Below are 14,266 nucleotides of genomic sequence, written 5' to 3'. Positions count from 1 at the left end.
TGCTGGGGATCAAAGCGTCTTGTGAGCGGTTAGTTTTGCGGAAATGAAAGAGTTCACCTTTAAAACGAGATATAAAGGGGGGAGAATTTGCTTTGCTACTTATGGTGAGTTAAGGGGGATGGCATTTTCTGGCTATTGCTTGCTAACCAGAAACCACGAGGAAACGAAATTGAGCAATAAGGGACTGCTGTGTGCACCATATACTTGTCAGGTTAGCGCGCGATGCCAGATTGAGGAGCGGCTGGATGCAGATGCTCGCCGCAGAAACATTTTGAAGGAATGACTTGATGAATTTCAGTGCCTTGTCTAGTCATTATCTCTTGCAGTTACAAACTCGCAAACAAAACCTTTGAACTACAGATAAGAGTGGCAGCATATATTGTATAAAAAAGAAATTAATAGGATTTTTAAAGTAAAATTTAATATTGTATCTTCTGCAAATCTTTTCCTTGGGTGGGTTGTAGGCCTTACTGGAACCCTGTTCAGCTTTTACTTTCTATGTTTTCAGAGTGCTCACTGGTAACAAGGGATAGAAACAGGTGCTTCTCAAATTGTGCCTTGTAAATCCCACAGATATAAAAATATATATCTGTTCCTATCGGATTTCACAGACATACATATGCCTCCATCACAGTGTTGCTTAGATCCTATATGGCAATAGAGTTTATGTCATTGTTTGAGGAAGGAACATAGTGCTGTAAGTTGTACACACCACAAAGCAGACTGAAATTTCTTTTGTACAGTAGCAAGAGAGGTTTCCTGCTGATGGGTGAACATAGAAGATATGAACACAAAAGCAAGGTTAATGCTGGTGATATGCACACTTTCACCCTTCTTTCTCAGTTAATGAGATCCTGCTGGCTTTTCCAAGAGGGCTCAATCTTTCCACGGACCATCCCTTGAAGAGGCCTGCTGTACTGTGGGTTCCCAGGGCCCCCCATGAATGGGGAGAGAGGGAAAATCCCCGCATGACTGGAGAGGTGGGAGCACCAGGGGAAGGTAAAGTCCATCTACTTCTTGCTCTGATCTTCACACTCTCCCATTTTTCTCCTCTCTTCTGAACGACACAAAATTACCTCCTGCCCCGTGGAAGGGGGGGATTGCTACACATTGCTGCAACCACCCATCACTCCCAGCAGTGCCGTTTACTTGACAGTTACATATACAAGATAGCTGTAGGGATTGCAGCTTTGCTTGGCTTGCAGCATTACTCATCAGCAAAGAGAAAAACCTGCCACATATCCTACAATGCTGAAATCCGCTCCTCAGTTTTGTATAAACAATTCTCACATTATTGCATCCTCTCACACATGATTGTCTGAAGCACTTAAGTAATATGAAATTATCATCAATATAGCTGTCACAGGTGAAAAAAGCGTACAGAGTGTTTATGATGCAGTTCAAGCTAGTCATTGATTTCTGGACCTACTGTAGCCCTTCACGGCACATCTCAAAGCCGAGCAATGTCCTTGAGAGCTGGCATTTGTGTCTGGATTTCTGAATGAGGTGGAAGAAGTGGTTTAAAACCTTTGCATGACCTGATTCACAAGTCTGACTTCTCCCATTGAGGGTAATGTGCATGTCCCCTGCAAACAGGTGATTCTGATGTACCGTGAGTTTAGGTATCTGAAGACCATACAAATAGACTGGATATCAGGGACTGTCTTAGATACTAGGATGATGAACTGGGAGGCATGGTTTAGCCTCCCCCAGTTTGTGAGAACACTTATTTCTCTGATGTTATTTCCTTCTAGGCAGAGGAGCTCAGTAGAGCTGCAGAGCCACACATTTTGGAAAAATTGGCATCACTGCTTGTTCTTGGACTTGCAGGCACGTAAAGTTAGTCTACCAGGTGGTACTAGTCATACCTGGCTCTCCTGCTGGGCTCAATCTGGGGAAACTGCAAAATATTTCTCACTAACAGGAGAATTACTACTGTCCACAGCTTTTTGGTGTCGAACTGGAGCTGCAAGATGTGAAATGGCATGCCAAAGTCAACCAACCCCACCCTGGAAAATAATTTTAGGTCATAGGCCAGTCAGTTCTCTAGCTCTTGGGCAAAACCACACCTCTTCTTAGGTGGAGATCTGAACACAGCACTGAGGTCTTGGTAGATGAACACTGGGACTTGTCATGTACTCCAAGTGCCAGCGAAATGCTACCAAGATTGGAACAATATTGGATTTGTTGACTATTCTTGTTCTGGCTGAAAATCCCAATTGTATGTCTGTTCCTTGCAACTTGGAAAGGCTCTTCCAGTGGAAGCAGCTTCCAGGAGACATAACTTCTTTTCATACCTGGCGTATTAAAGAAAATGCCAACAAATGTTTCTTTCACCCATCCCTGAACACCCTGTCTGTGGATGAGGTTTTATGGACAGAAAATAATGGCAGGGATTAAGAAACATGGAGACTATTCCCTGCTCTGTCACTGACTCCAGGGCACTGTTTTTCTTCTCTGTGCTTCAATAGCTTCATTTGTAGAAGGGGACCAAATTATACTAATCCACTTCTGTAAAATGTTTTGGGATCCTTAGCTGCATTTTACTTGTTTTATTATTTTTCTGCAGTTCTTAATCCTTTGACACTAAATTATGAGAGGGAACTGAAACAAGAAAATATTATATAGATTTATTTTCCTTGACTATGCAAAGATACATACATTTTCAGTGGACGTATGGACTCCATCCTTTTGTTCAGAATGGAGAAAAATAATTCTCTCAATGGGATTGCTAGGAAACATACAGCTCACACTCTGTCCTCAGTTACAGGCTTTGTAGTGAAGCTCTGGTTTAATTCTAGTCTGGAGAACACATACTATGATCAGAGTTGCCAAAAAAAAGGTAATGTGAATAGCATAAATATTAAAAAAAACTCAGCTTCTTCAAATTATGTACAAAGAAAATTAAAACTGGTTTGGTTTAGCTTTTGGGTGTTCATGAGTTATTTTTCTCACCACCTTTGAAACATTTTTAAATGTTAGTTTTATCTGCCAGTTTTCTTTGCTCCTATGGTTTAAAACTGGAGAGGAAAAAGGAATAGAGAAGCCCAAAACCTGGAAAAGTGAAAAATTGTTTTACTTGACAAACCCAAAAAATTGTAACATGAAAAATGTACAAGAAATAATTTATTTCTAGGGAGAGAGTAATTTTTCATGTTAAAAAGTTTCAGATAAAACTTGGGCTTGCTCTAACGACGTCTAAAGCACTGAAAACCATCCCCCCAAGTCACAGCACAGGCATACACGGAGCCTTGCAGTATCATTTCTGCAGGATAATTAGCATTCTGCATAACAGAAGCCAGCGCGGTGAGGTCAGGTTTCAAAGTGGGAAGCAAGGGTAGGCCCCCGAAATTGTGTATATGGGTTAGCTGTAACCAGCCTAGCAAGCTATAAGGTTCTGTTATTCCTTTAACCCTTTACTGATGAATGTATTTAGCTCGTTGCAGAGGTAAAGGGACCATTTCTGAGCAGAATCTAACACTCGCCTACCTTTCCCACTTCCACTGGTTTCAAAACAGATGCCGTGTTGGCTCTGCCTCCAGTGGTCACCTAAACATAAATGAACGGTATTCCACTCTGTGTAGGTATGTATACCTGTAGATTTCTGTATTTATTTTAAGTTGCTGTGGGTTTCCCCCCTCTTTTAACTCTTAAGAAATACCTATATTTTTAGGCAGGCTTGCTTTTGCTGCAAAACAAGGGCTTGTTCCCAGTCTCTCTCTGCTGCCATAATATTCTCATGCACCTCCCCTGGAAGAAGGTTTGTGGTAATCGGTATGACCTTTAGAAAAGAAGGATGTTTTAATATTAATACGTTAATTTGCGCTTCTGGCAAGAGATATTCCGTTTCTCATTCCACCACAGATTTCATGTGTGACCATGAGTAAACACTTTGGTCCAGACTCACGCAAGTCTAGTGAAGCAGAGGTCCACTGCCTTCTCTCAGTTCCTCTTAGGCTAAGCAGTATGGAAGCAGGTAAAGGATTTTTATTAAAATGCATGTCTTACGGGCAGCAAGGCCCTTGTATCATGCTGTGTTGGGGAGTCAGAGAACCTGAAATTTGTCCCCCTGAGCTCTGATGTCAAGGTGCACGTTTGTGCAAACGTTTTCATCTTTCACAGTACTTCCAGATGGTGAAACCGTGTGGAGTGCAGTTGGGAAAAGGAGTTGGTTTCCTGAAGTCACATTTGTTATGCATTCTCCTGGCCACTTCCTAGCTGGTCAGCAGTTCTGGTTTAGATAGCAAAAGCTTGTAGTTAGTAGAGAAATTCTGCTGATAATGATCATGCTTTCAAGAGAGATATTCCTAGAAGAAGCAATGACAGGCGAGAGGGTGTGGGGCAAGTTACAAATGAACATTAGCAGCTCCGTTAGAGTTGCACAAAATTAACAGAAATTAGATCTCTAGTTACTGAAGAGAGTCTTCTGTACTGAGATAGCTATTAAAATAGAACAATCAGAGATTATGGTACATGAGAGCCTTTTTAATTGTTAATTTGCCCACTTCAAAATGACCATACAGTGGAAATCTCTGTCTTTTTAAATAACATTGTTTTCCTTAAAATTGGTTTGCCTTTTCAGCGTTATCTTTCTGAGAGCACTGTGGTGATATTGTTGGGAATTATCTATCCCACACTGAGGGGAGCCTATCTGAAGCTAACACAGTCCTTGCAAAGTGCAAGGTAATTAACCATTCTCCTCCCCCTATTTATCTTGATTTTTGCTTCCATCTAGTTGTTTTTCACGCTTGTAAAGTATAATTTGCATAGAGTTTTAGCACTTTCTTCCTACACAGCCCCTCAGTCTCTGTTCTCTCCCTCCATAAGATTGCAGTGATCTGAGCGTGAATTATCTCAGAGTAAGGGTGGGTGAACTGTTCTGCCTGAGCACAGCAACACTGAAGACAATGGAGCACAGCATCAGCGACTGACACAATTCTTTCTTATAGAGACGTTTTGTATGCTAATGAACCTCTGATGGCAAGACCAGACTTTTTTGCTGCTAATTCTGGCAATATCTATCTCTAATTTCCACCCACAAGGATCTTCAGAGTAAAAGAGTGAGCAAAGAATGATGCTGAGCACTAATGTGACTCTCCTCTTGGCTTCACTCCTGTGTTTTGCCCACAGCCAGGAAAATAGAGCCTCTAGACCAAAGCACTTGGCACCTGGTATTTCCTTTCAAGTGCTTCTATGAGCCAGGCTCCTTTCACCACTGGATTCCTCTCAGGAACTTCTCTTTAAAGCAGTCACTTCTTCCTTTGTAATTAACCCACAAGGCACATCAGCGTAGCCAGGAAACATTGACCTAATAGGTCTAAGTGGTGATGGTCAAGACCAAGCAGCTACCATGAAATGGTAATGTTCAAGACCAGTAAGAAGGGGCTTTGTTGCATTTTTCGTGCTTTACGCAATGTAAAATGAAGGAAACACAGAGGTACAGTGAGATTCAGATAGCTGTATTTACACACTCAGTATCACATGCAAGGCATGACTTTGCTGAGTAGCTTTGCAGAAGGTCGAACACTCAGAGCAATTGTTCCCAGCCTGCTCTTAGCTTGAAATCTGTGTCTTTCATTTCTGATCCAAAGAAGAGCATATGAGAGCCATAGTTTTTCTGTTTTTCCCAACTAGGTCAGCTGGTTTAATTAGAGACGCTGTGTCTCCCTCCATGGCTTACTTCCCTAGGCTACTCAACTGTTTGAATAGATAATCCCAATTCCTAATAATTACAGCTGCAATATTATATATTTTGCCGAGATAACTCTTTCAACTGAAAATTTAGAGGATCTTCAGCTGCCAGTTACATCCTTTTGTATTAGTCCCCTGTCACGAATAGCCTGGCTTGTCTTTTCTTCTCTTCCTGTGTGCCATACACAACTTTTCCTAGCAAAGCCAAAGTCTTGGTCTACAGAGGTGTGATTCTACGGCAAACCAGCCGGGCTGGTGGGACCACTGTGGGGATTCGTGTATTTTTGTTTAAAAACAGGTTATGGCAGTTTGACTGGTGACTCTACATTTGCAGGTGCAAGTTAATCTGATATTAGCCAAGTTTCAACTGATTTAATAATGTTCACACCCAAAGCTGGTTTAATTAACTTGGATTTAGACCAGGGCGTAAGAGAGGACATGTCAGTTTGGTTATTAATCAAAGGAGTAGGAGCCAGCAGCTCTATCTCTCCTCCATTTCAAGCTCTCCAATAGATTAGCGATGTGACCTTGGGCAGATCTCCTGGCATGTTTTTGCCTTGCTCTTCTTGGCCTGGATATAATCAATTTCTCAGAATAGATGCAATACTGAACTCACAGGCATCTGTGAAACTTAATTCCCTGCATGCGGAAAGGGTTTTGGCAGCTGTTAGGGAGAGCAGCTCCATGGGGAAGGGGCATGGCTTGCCTGCTGCCTGATTCAGCTCCTCACAGAGCCATCACTGCTGGGAGTCGTAGGTGCTGCCATCCATCGCAGCAATGGAACCTTGCACTGGTCATAAACTGGAGAGTGCACGGAAGTGCTTTTGAGATGGCTGAGATGGTCCCAGCCAGGGGCTTGCTCTCCATTTGCCAATATGGATGGGAAGTCCGTCCAGTGGACTACTTTTTTTTTTTTTTTTTTGGATGGGGAAAAATATCCTCTTTGAGAAAGCAGCATTTTCCTGGTTTTGCCCCCACGTATGGGACAGCTGTAACAATATGCCTGGCACTTGCAGGGAGCAAAGGGCAGAGAAATCACTGCTCTGCTAAATCACAGCAAGTGCTGCTCTCAGACAAGCACAGGTAGGGCTGATCCTATGCTCCTGCCGTGGGCACTGCTGTGCATGGCCGCCTGCCTCCCCGCTGCCCATGCTTCTGCCAGGAGAGTACCTCCTGCTGAAGGCCTGCTCCCACACACCACTCTATGTGGGTAGTCTTGTTGACTTCTTTTCCAAGGCCGTATAGCCATCTGCTGCTGCTGTTGACTGATCCAACCTTCCTGCCTTCCCTTTTCCCAGTCAACCCCTCATGGAAAGTGTAAAAGTCCTCAGTAGCTATCTGTTCATCTGTGTCCTGGTGTGGCTTTGGTGTGGATTTGCTGGGTGCTTCTGCTTCACGTTTACATTTCTGCTTATTGTTATTCTTGATTACAGTCTTTGGTTTGTTTCTCTCAGATAAACGCTGGCTTTAAAAGTATGGGAAGGGACCTACAGGCTCAGGGTAATTACCGTGGTTTCGTTAGGGTCATATTTTGGTTCACACCAGTACTGTGTCATCAGTCTTGCTTTGAAATATCAGAAGGAATCTAGGGAGAAGAATTGCAGTGCCTTTCATTTTTTTCCCCTCAGAACTTCTAGTTAGAAGAGATTCACATTTCTTAATTGTCTGCACTGGTCCAGCATGACCTTCTTGATCAGAACCCCTCGATAAATCAGATACTGTAGCCTCACACAAGAGTATTCCAAAAGAGGTGGGAAGTGAGAAAACTAAGATACGACTCTCTGCTCAGAGCCCACTTATGGGTTTATTTAATAGATGGGAGTTTGCACACAATTAACTAATTATGAGCAAAAGTCAGTGCTTGGGGTGAAGATCAGGCCTTCGAAAATAAGTACTCAGCCTCATTTGAAGGGCAAACACTTGACACTCAATGTGAACTTAAGCAGGAACTGACTTTCAAAGGGAAAAATGTCTGTCACATTTAAGTCTACACAGATACTCTCTTCAATATTTGGGATTCTAAGCTCTTTGAAGGCAGTCTCTTCACTTCCCCACAAAGCACTTTTTTGTTCACTTTCGCAGTAATTTTCTCTCTTCCCTCTCCCCCCTCACCCCCAGTCCCCTTAATATTACAAAAGAATTTTCTTCTGGGATGAGATTTTGCTTGCTGAGTTTCAGCCCCAAATTATATTTTACAGATGACTTTGAAATTCCCTGTAAGTGTGCTCTCATTATTGGATGTCTTTGATACAACTTTAAATACAGCTGTGCAGACATTGCTGCTATTAGTGCCAGGAAAATATAAAACCTGCACAGAGAAAGCAATAGGCAGTCAGAAGACCCTGTGATAGATGAAAGTAGGGGTATGTTTCAGATATGGGACCCCAGCCTTGTAAACATTGTAAGTTCTCCAAATTAGTCACTTTACACAATATTCTTAGGGGAGTTTTAATCAGAACCTGTTGTGCAGTGGCTCATTTAGCCTGGGCATTATTACCCTATTCTGGTGTGCCTTTTTCCCCCCTTTTTTTTCTTTTTTTTTTCCTGACATTCCTCTCTCCTGGAGATCAGTACAGCAAAAGAAGATACCAAACAAGAGCAGGACAATCGAAGCAGCACGAGGCACACTTAAGGCATGTTGACTACAAGCTATTGCAAACCACATACATTTTTCAACAGACTGGAGGACCAGTTTGCAGTTGGAGGGAAATACTGGGCATGCAAAGAGAATGTGGGTTATTGTAATTGAAAGCAGAAACTCCTCATCACTAATATTTCTTCCAACAAGTCAAGGCCTTTTTGTATTTTTCAGGTGGTTCAAATCCCTCTTCCCAGGGGTCAAAGTGAATGGGCTGAACTCACTCAGAGGTGCAATCCACTGCCCCAACAGTTACACCAGGGTGGACAACGGCTCATCATCCCTTACATTTATGGATGGCAGCCCTATGTATTTGGAGATGTGCACAGCTTTTCTGGGCAGAAAGGTGCAGCAGAAACTGCCTGTGGCAAATGGCTCTGCCCGGGACTGCGGGGCCTCTCCCGGGTGAGGCTGCCAACGTGGTGGATGAGCAGTCTCACAAGACTAGGAGAGCACCATCAGGAGAACTTTTGTTTGTCGCCCCAGTTTTGCTACAGAATGGAAATAGGAGGGTTTTGGTTTTTCCCTTTTTTGCGTGCTATAAAACTTTCTTTGTACTGTATGGGAATGTGTATCATATCCCTCACCATTTCAAAGTATCCTCATATAAGAAGTGTTTTGAGATCGTGCTCCCAGCATGGAGATGAAGAAAAGTAGCAAACTTTGAAAGGGCCTTCTTACAGGGTTCTTTGAATAGGGATTTTTGAGTGGCAAATACTTCCAGTAGGCTGGAAGTTTGTGCTGTGTACATGTGCACAAGGACCTGTCAAAAATTCCGAGTTCCTTTACATGAAGCTCTTCTTGTCTGATTTTTCTATCAACAGGCTGTGTTGTACTGATCCTCAAGGAGCAGGAGGAGCTAAGTGTTTTTGAAATCCTCCCGCTGTGTCATTTTGAAAAGTGGTATTCATGTAATGTGTACCCTGGATCTCTTATCGTCGAGCCATTGTTCTGAATATTTCTGAAATCCTCACGCTGTATTGTTTTGAGAAGAGGTATTCATGTACCACAGATCGCTTAGTGCTGAGCCATTGCTTTGCCATGTCAGAGATGGCAGAAAGAAGCAGGCGACAATATGGCTAGCACTGGTGGAGAAAATGCTATTAAAACTCATGGATTAAAACAGGATGGAGGGGCCCTTATGGAGATATTTGATCAATGGGGATGCATGTGGATTATCAGAGAGATGATCCTGTCTTAATAAGATGATAATATTTTTTATTTTGAGGCAAGAGCACAAAGAACTGGCAAGAGGAAGCTGGTAATATAATTTACACAGGCTTGACGATGCTTTTGTGACAGCAACAAACACAAAAAGGCTAATGTGTGGGGTTACCTGTATGGCACAGGGGATGACGTGTTCGAGTGGATTAAGGGATGGTCCCAATATAGACTACACAGAGATCATACTGCTTTGGTGTGACCTGAATGGAGGAGCACAAAATTACATGGATGAGGACTGGACTAGATTCGTTCCTCTTATTTGTACTATTTGTCTGAGGCCTGAAGAAGATGAAAATACTATAAAGCAAAAATATTTGCAGATAATGCAGAAATGGGGAGCACTGCCAGTACAAAGACACTACAGATGTGTATGGGAAGATGAATGACCTAGATAAAAATAAAGTAATGAGGAGCTGGACAAAACAGAGGACCAGACTCTGAAAAACCACACTATGCAAAAATGCAGTTCAGGAAAATGTAGTTCATGGGTAGCAGAAGAAATCTGAAGCAGAAGGATTAAGACAGGTGCATATATGTCCAGAAATTTTACAGAGATCTTTAGAAATTGTACATAAATAGTGGATTTAAATATCAAGAAACTAGCCACCTTTAGTACTGCAGAGACCATACTTGTACTATCATCCCTATTTCTGATTGCCTGATTTTAAAGAATAACTATAGTGACAGACAAAGATTTAGCAAGAGCTAGCAGAATAATTCAAGGATTGGCGGGCACTAGCTATCCCAAATAAACCAAAGAAATTAGGGCTGTACTCTGTGAAAGAGGAGACTGAGAGGTGAGATCATTTTCCTCCATGAAGTTCTTGAGGGAATAGGAAGAATGGTTGATGCCAGACAATTTGAATTTGTGTCAAATACAAGAAGCAGAGGGCACAAATTAAAGTTTTGCATTATATGGAGGGAGTTCCCGCAAGGAATTTGGTTTAGAATTCCTTTATGCAGGGAGCAGATAATATACAAGATGCTGAAAAGTGCACTGTGCTATACAAAAAGCCCAATGGGAACACAAATTTTCGCTGCTGTGTCCCCCAAAGCCACAGCTTTGTCTGAAGAGTGCTTTAAAGATAACACTATTCTTCTAGAGAATACAGGAGAGGGCTGTAAGAAAAAATAACCTACCTCATCCTCGTGAGAATACTCAAAGTGTTTCTCCTGGATTATTGGTAGCATTTTCGGAGAGGCTGGATGTCTGAACCCTTTTGAAAATTTCAGCTGTGAAGGATTTGTTTCCTGGAAGAGTCAGTGAAGTAGCTTTGAAATTACACAGGGCTGGAGCTGAAATTATGAGACCCCATTGGGATGTAGGACTGAGAAGACTGAATTTCTCCTTTGACGCAGTTTTTGCAAGTTTTAAAGCATTAATAATAGTGCAGCAGTGGAAATAAAGGGCACATGGCAAAGTCTGTAAGACGCAAATGAAATGTGGCATTATATGTATGTGTATAAAAAAACTATTCAGATGATACATATGAAAAATACTTATTGGGGATAGACCTGATGGTGCAATGGATGCAGATGCACTCAGGTGAGCGGTGGCTGAAAAATCTGAAGTTTAATAAGAGGAACGTCCTGAGCCCCGCCCCCCCTTCCCTCACTCTCCTATGAGTTAAGTGGAAGAAATCTAGAGTATTGGCTTATTGAAAATAAACAGATTCTTAACTTTTTTCTCCACTGAATTGTGTCAAGAATTCTGTATGTGAAGCAAACACTTATAAAGGCTCTGACATAAAGAAATGTGCTCGGCTTCTCTTCTGCCCCTTTTCACTGGGGGCTCTGTGGGCTTCCAGCATCTGAAGGACTCCTTGACCTGTCAGTGACATCTGCTAGCATATTGCATCTCAGCCTTGCGCAGAAACTGCCTGCAAGACAGTCTGAATCCAAACCTCAGAAGAAGCAGCAGTTGTAAATGAGTCTTTCATACAAAATATAAAAGAACTAGCCCTATTACTGTACGCATGCAATAAACGTAGGCTGTAACCCTTTGATGTCTGCAACTTGATTTTGCCTTTCTTCCCTCAGAGCGAACACACCATTGAGCATCCCTTGCTGACACTAAGAGATTTAAATGCACGCAGAAAGACAAACAGAAAGGCACCTGATCCAGTCATTTACAGCACAGAGTATATACTACTGTACAGTGAATTATTTTTACATAGGTAATTAATAATAGAGAAACAATGTAGTGACAGTGTGAGTCCCAGGGGAGAAAACTGTCAGCCTATTTATTCATTTATTCTTTTCTAACTAAATTGATGGGATAGTCTGATGCCTTTCTGGATTCCACACGGATGACGAAACTGCAAACAAGTTTAATTTAAACAACAGGCAAATCTTCCAATTAGTCAAAGACTAATTCTTATGCCTTGAAATGATGAACTGCGTGTGCTGTGGCCTCTGTCAGTCTGAGGGAAAAAGCTGCCCACCAAAAACCCAAAGACGTTAATCTGAACATTTTAGGCACCAATTCAAATAAATTAATCTAGTTGGATTTGCCAAGAGTCTGTAATTGTTTTCCGGATTCCAAGGTTCATGTTAAATGGGATATCACTAATTCTTTCATATAAACTCATCTTTTAGCTATTGGGGAGTTCTTGCAGAGTTCTCAGGAGTATTCAGAGGATAGTGCTGGATTCTGCTCTCTTATACACGGCTGGGTCCAGTCTTCTGTCTTTCAGAAACTATACTCTGCACAGTGGCTGAAATCCCAGTTTCAGTAGGGGAAGGATTTTGAAAATAACAAATTGCTACTAATCTAAAAAGAAGTAAACGGCCAAAGAACCCAAACATGAAACAAATATCCCATGGCCATTTCTGTCATGAGGCAGATATTCCTGCACATTAAAAAGAAGCTCCCAAACTGCATTTTTTAAAGTGAAAAGGGTGTATCTTTTTTTCTGGCTTAACCTTTCTCTCATTGGCACCTGTTTGTTTTTTGTGAGTTAAGGATCACCTCTATTTCTATGTTCTTGCGTGTTTTTTAATGCAAGCTGCTGGCTGGCATACGTGGGGAACAAGAATCCCCAGAGCACAGTGAGTAAAGAATGATTTTTGCAATAACTAGCTACAGCTGAATCATGATAAATCAGACTATTTCATTGAATTTATCTTCTGAATATTAAATTTAAGAAGCGGTGTCATATTGAAATATTGAAATATCTCCGATGTAATCCACTGTTATCCATTGTTGCGAGTTTTGAGGGGGAAAGGGCAGTGAGGGAAAAGGTTGGCTGGCATTAGATAACCAATAATCTGCACAAGCTCTCGGAGCTGGCAGCACAGCCACAGTCTCAACACTGGTTTCAGCCTGGGAGCGATTGACACTCCCTGTACCAGCTATTTGGCTGGAACTTAAATATGTCACTTGGCACTGCGAGTTGATAAAAGCCCTGTTATTTTCCAGGCTGAGAGCTAAACAAGACTGCAGCCTTCCGAAACCATTACACAGTGCTTATAAGGAATTGTTGGTTTATGTGAAGTAATTTAATCAACCTGATCATTAGATGAATTTGCTACTTCCACACTTTATTCTAATTGTGTTTGTTTATATGCATATTACACTTTTGCCTGGTTATTTAGTTCTAATTAATAAATTGGAAACAAGCATGCTATGAATGTCTGCTTCCCAAAGAGCACCTTCCTGGAATGGAGGAGCCTGCAGGGCAAACGAGCAGGACGGTGAGACCAGAGGGCGTTCTCCAGAGCCGTCCTTGCAGACCACCAAAACCTGGGGCCTCAGCCAGCAAAGTCACCGTCCATTGCAGGCCTGGCATCTGAAGCTGATGCATTTCCCCTCAAAAGTCTGTGTATACTGCATCACTTACCTCTGCATTATTTGTACGAAGATTGTTAACACTTGGGACATAAGCATTGTAGAGAACTGTAAAACACTTACTGTTAATCTAAAAGAAAACGTCAAGGAGGCCTAAAATGTGCCCCTTTGCTGCACTTGGTCTCAGGGCCCTTTTCATTCCTTGTTCCCCTCTTGCAGGACTCTTTGTGGCTGCACTGTCCATCACATCCCACTGCATTTACAAGCTGGTGGACAAAGTAAGCGCCTTCTGTGGAGCAGCACTAGAGCTCATGGTATAAAGGTTTTGTTGAGAGAGCTGCAAACTCAAGGCATTTTTTGAGGAGAAAGTGTTTTTTCTAGACTAAGTCTTTTCAGGCTGAAATAAATAATAATCTTATTTTTGTTCAATTAGTGTGCCCTTTATATGCACACATCTTTTGTCATCTTCCCGAGCAGGGAGATATCCTGTAACTGAGAGATGAACTGAGTGTTGTCATCTCTCTATTGCCAAGCCAGTAGCATTTTATGTGCCATTTATTGAAGTAAGACTGCTGCTTGGCACGGCTTTGCAGTGCAGCGGTCTTCCCTAGCTGGTGTCGGTAGGAAGGTGCTGACTTTGAAGGAAGCCAGACTGGGGCTTAAATGCACAAGAGGAGGAGCTTCACAATGCGAGGATACATTACTAAATATGACCAAGAAAAGCTTTCTTCAAAGTTTTCAAGAGTATGTACTTCCCTCCACCTTCTTCTGTGTTGGGATGAAGTGAAAATCTTTTGAAACAAAAGTCTGAGATGTTATGCATAGACACAGTCTTTGGAAATAGCGCCTGTTCCTTGAGATGCTGCCCCAGAAAGCACCTAAGAGAGGTGCACCTGGGAACTCCTTCCTGTTTAGGGTGACCC

The sequence above is a fragment of the Chroicocephalus ridibundus genome, chromosome 3 (genome assembly GCF_963924245.1).
Source record: "Chroicocephalus ridibundus chromosome 3, bChrRid1.1, whole genome shotgun sequence".
Taxonomy (NCBI): Eukaryota; Metazoa; Chordata; class Aves; order Charadriiformes; family Laridae; genus Chroicocephalus; species Chroicocephalus ridibundus.
This window is presented reverse-complemented; position numbering follows the sequence as displayed.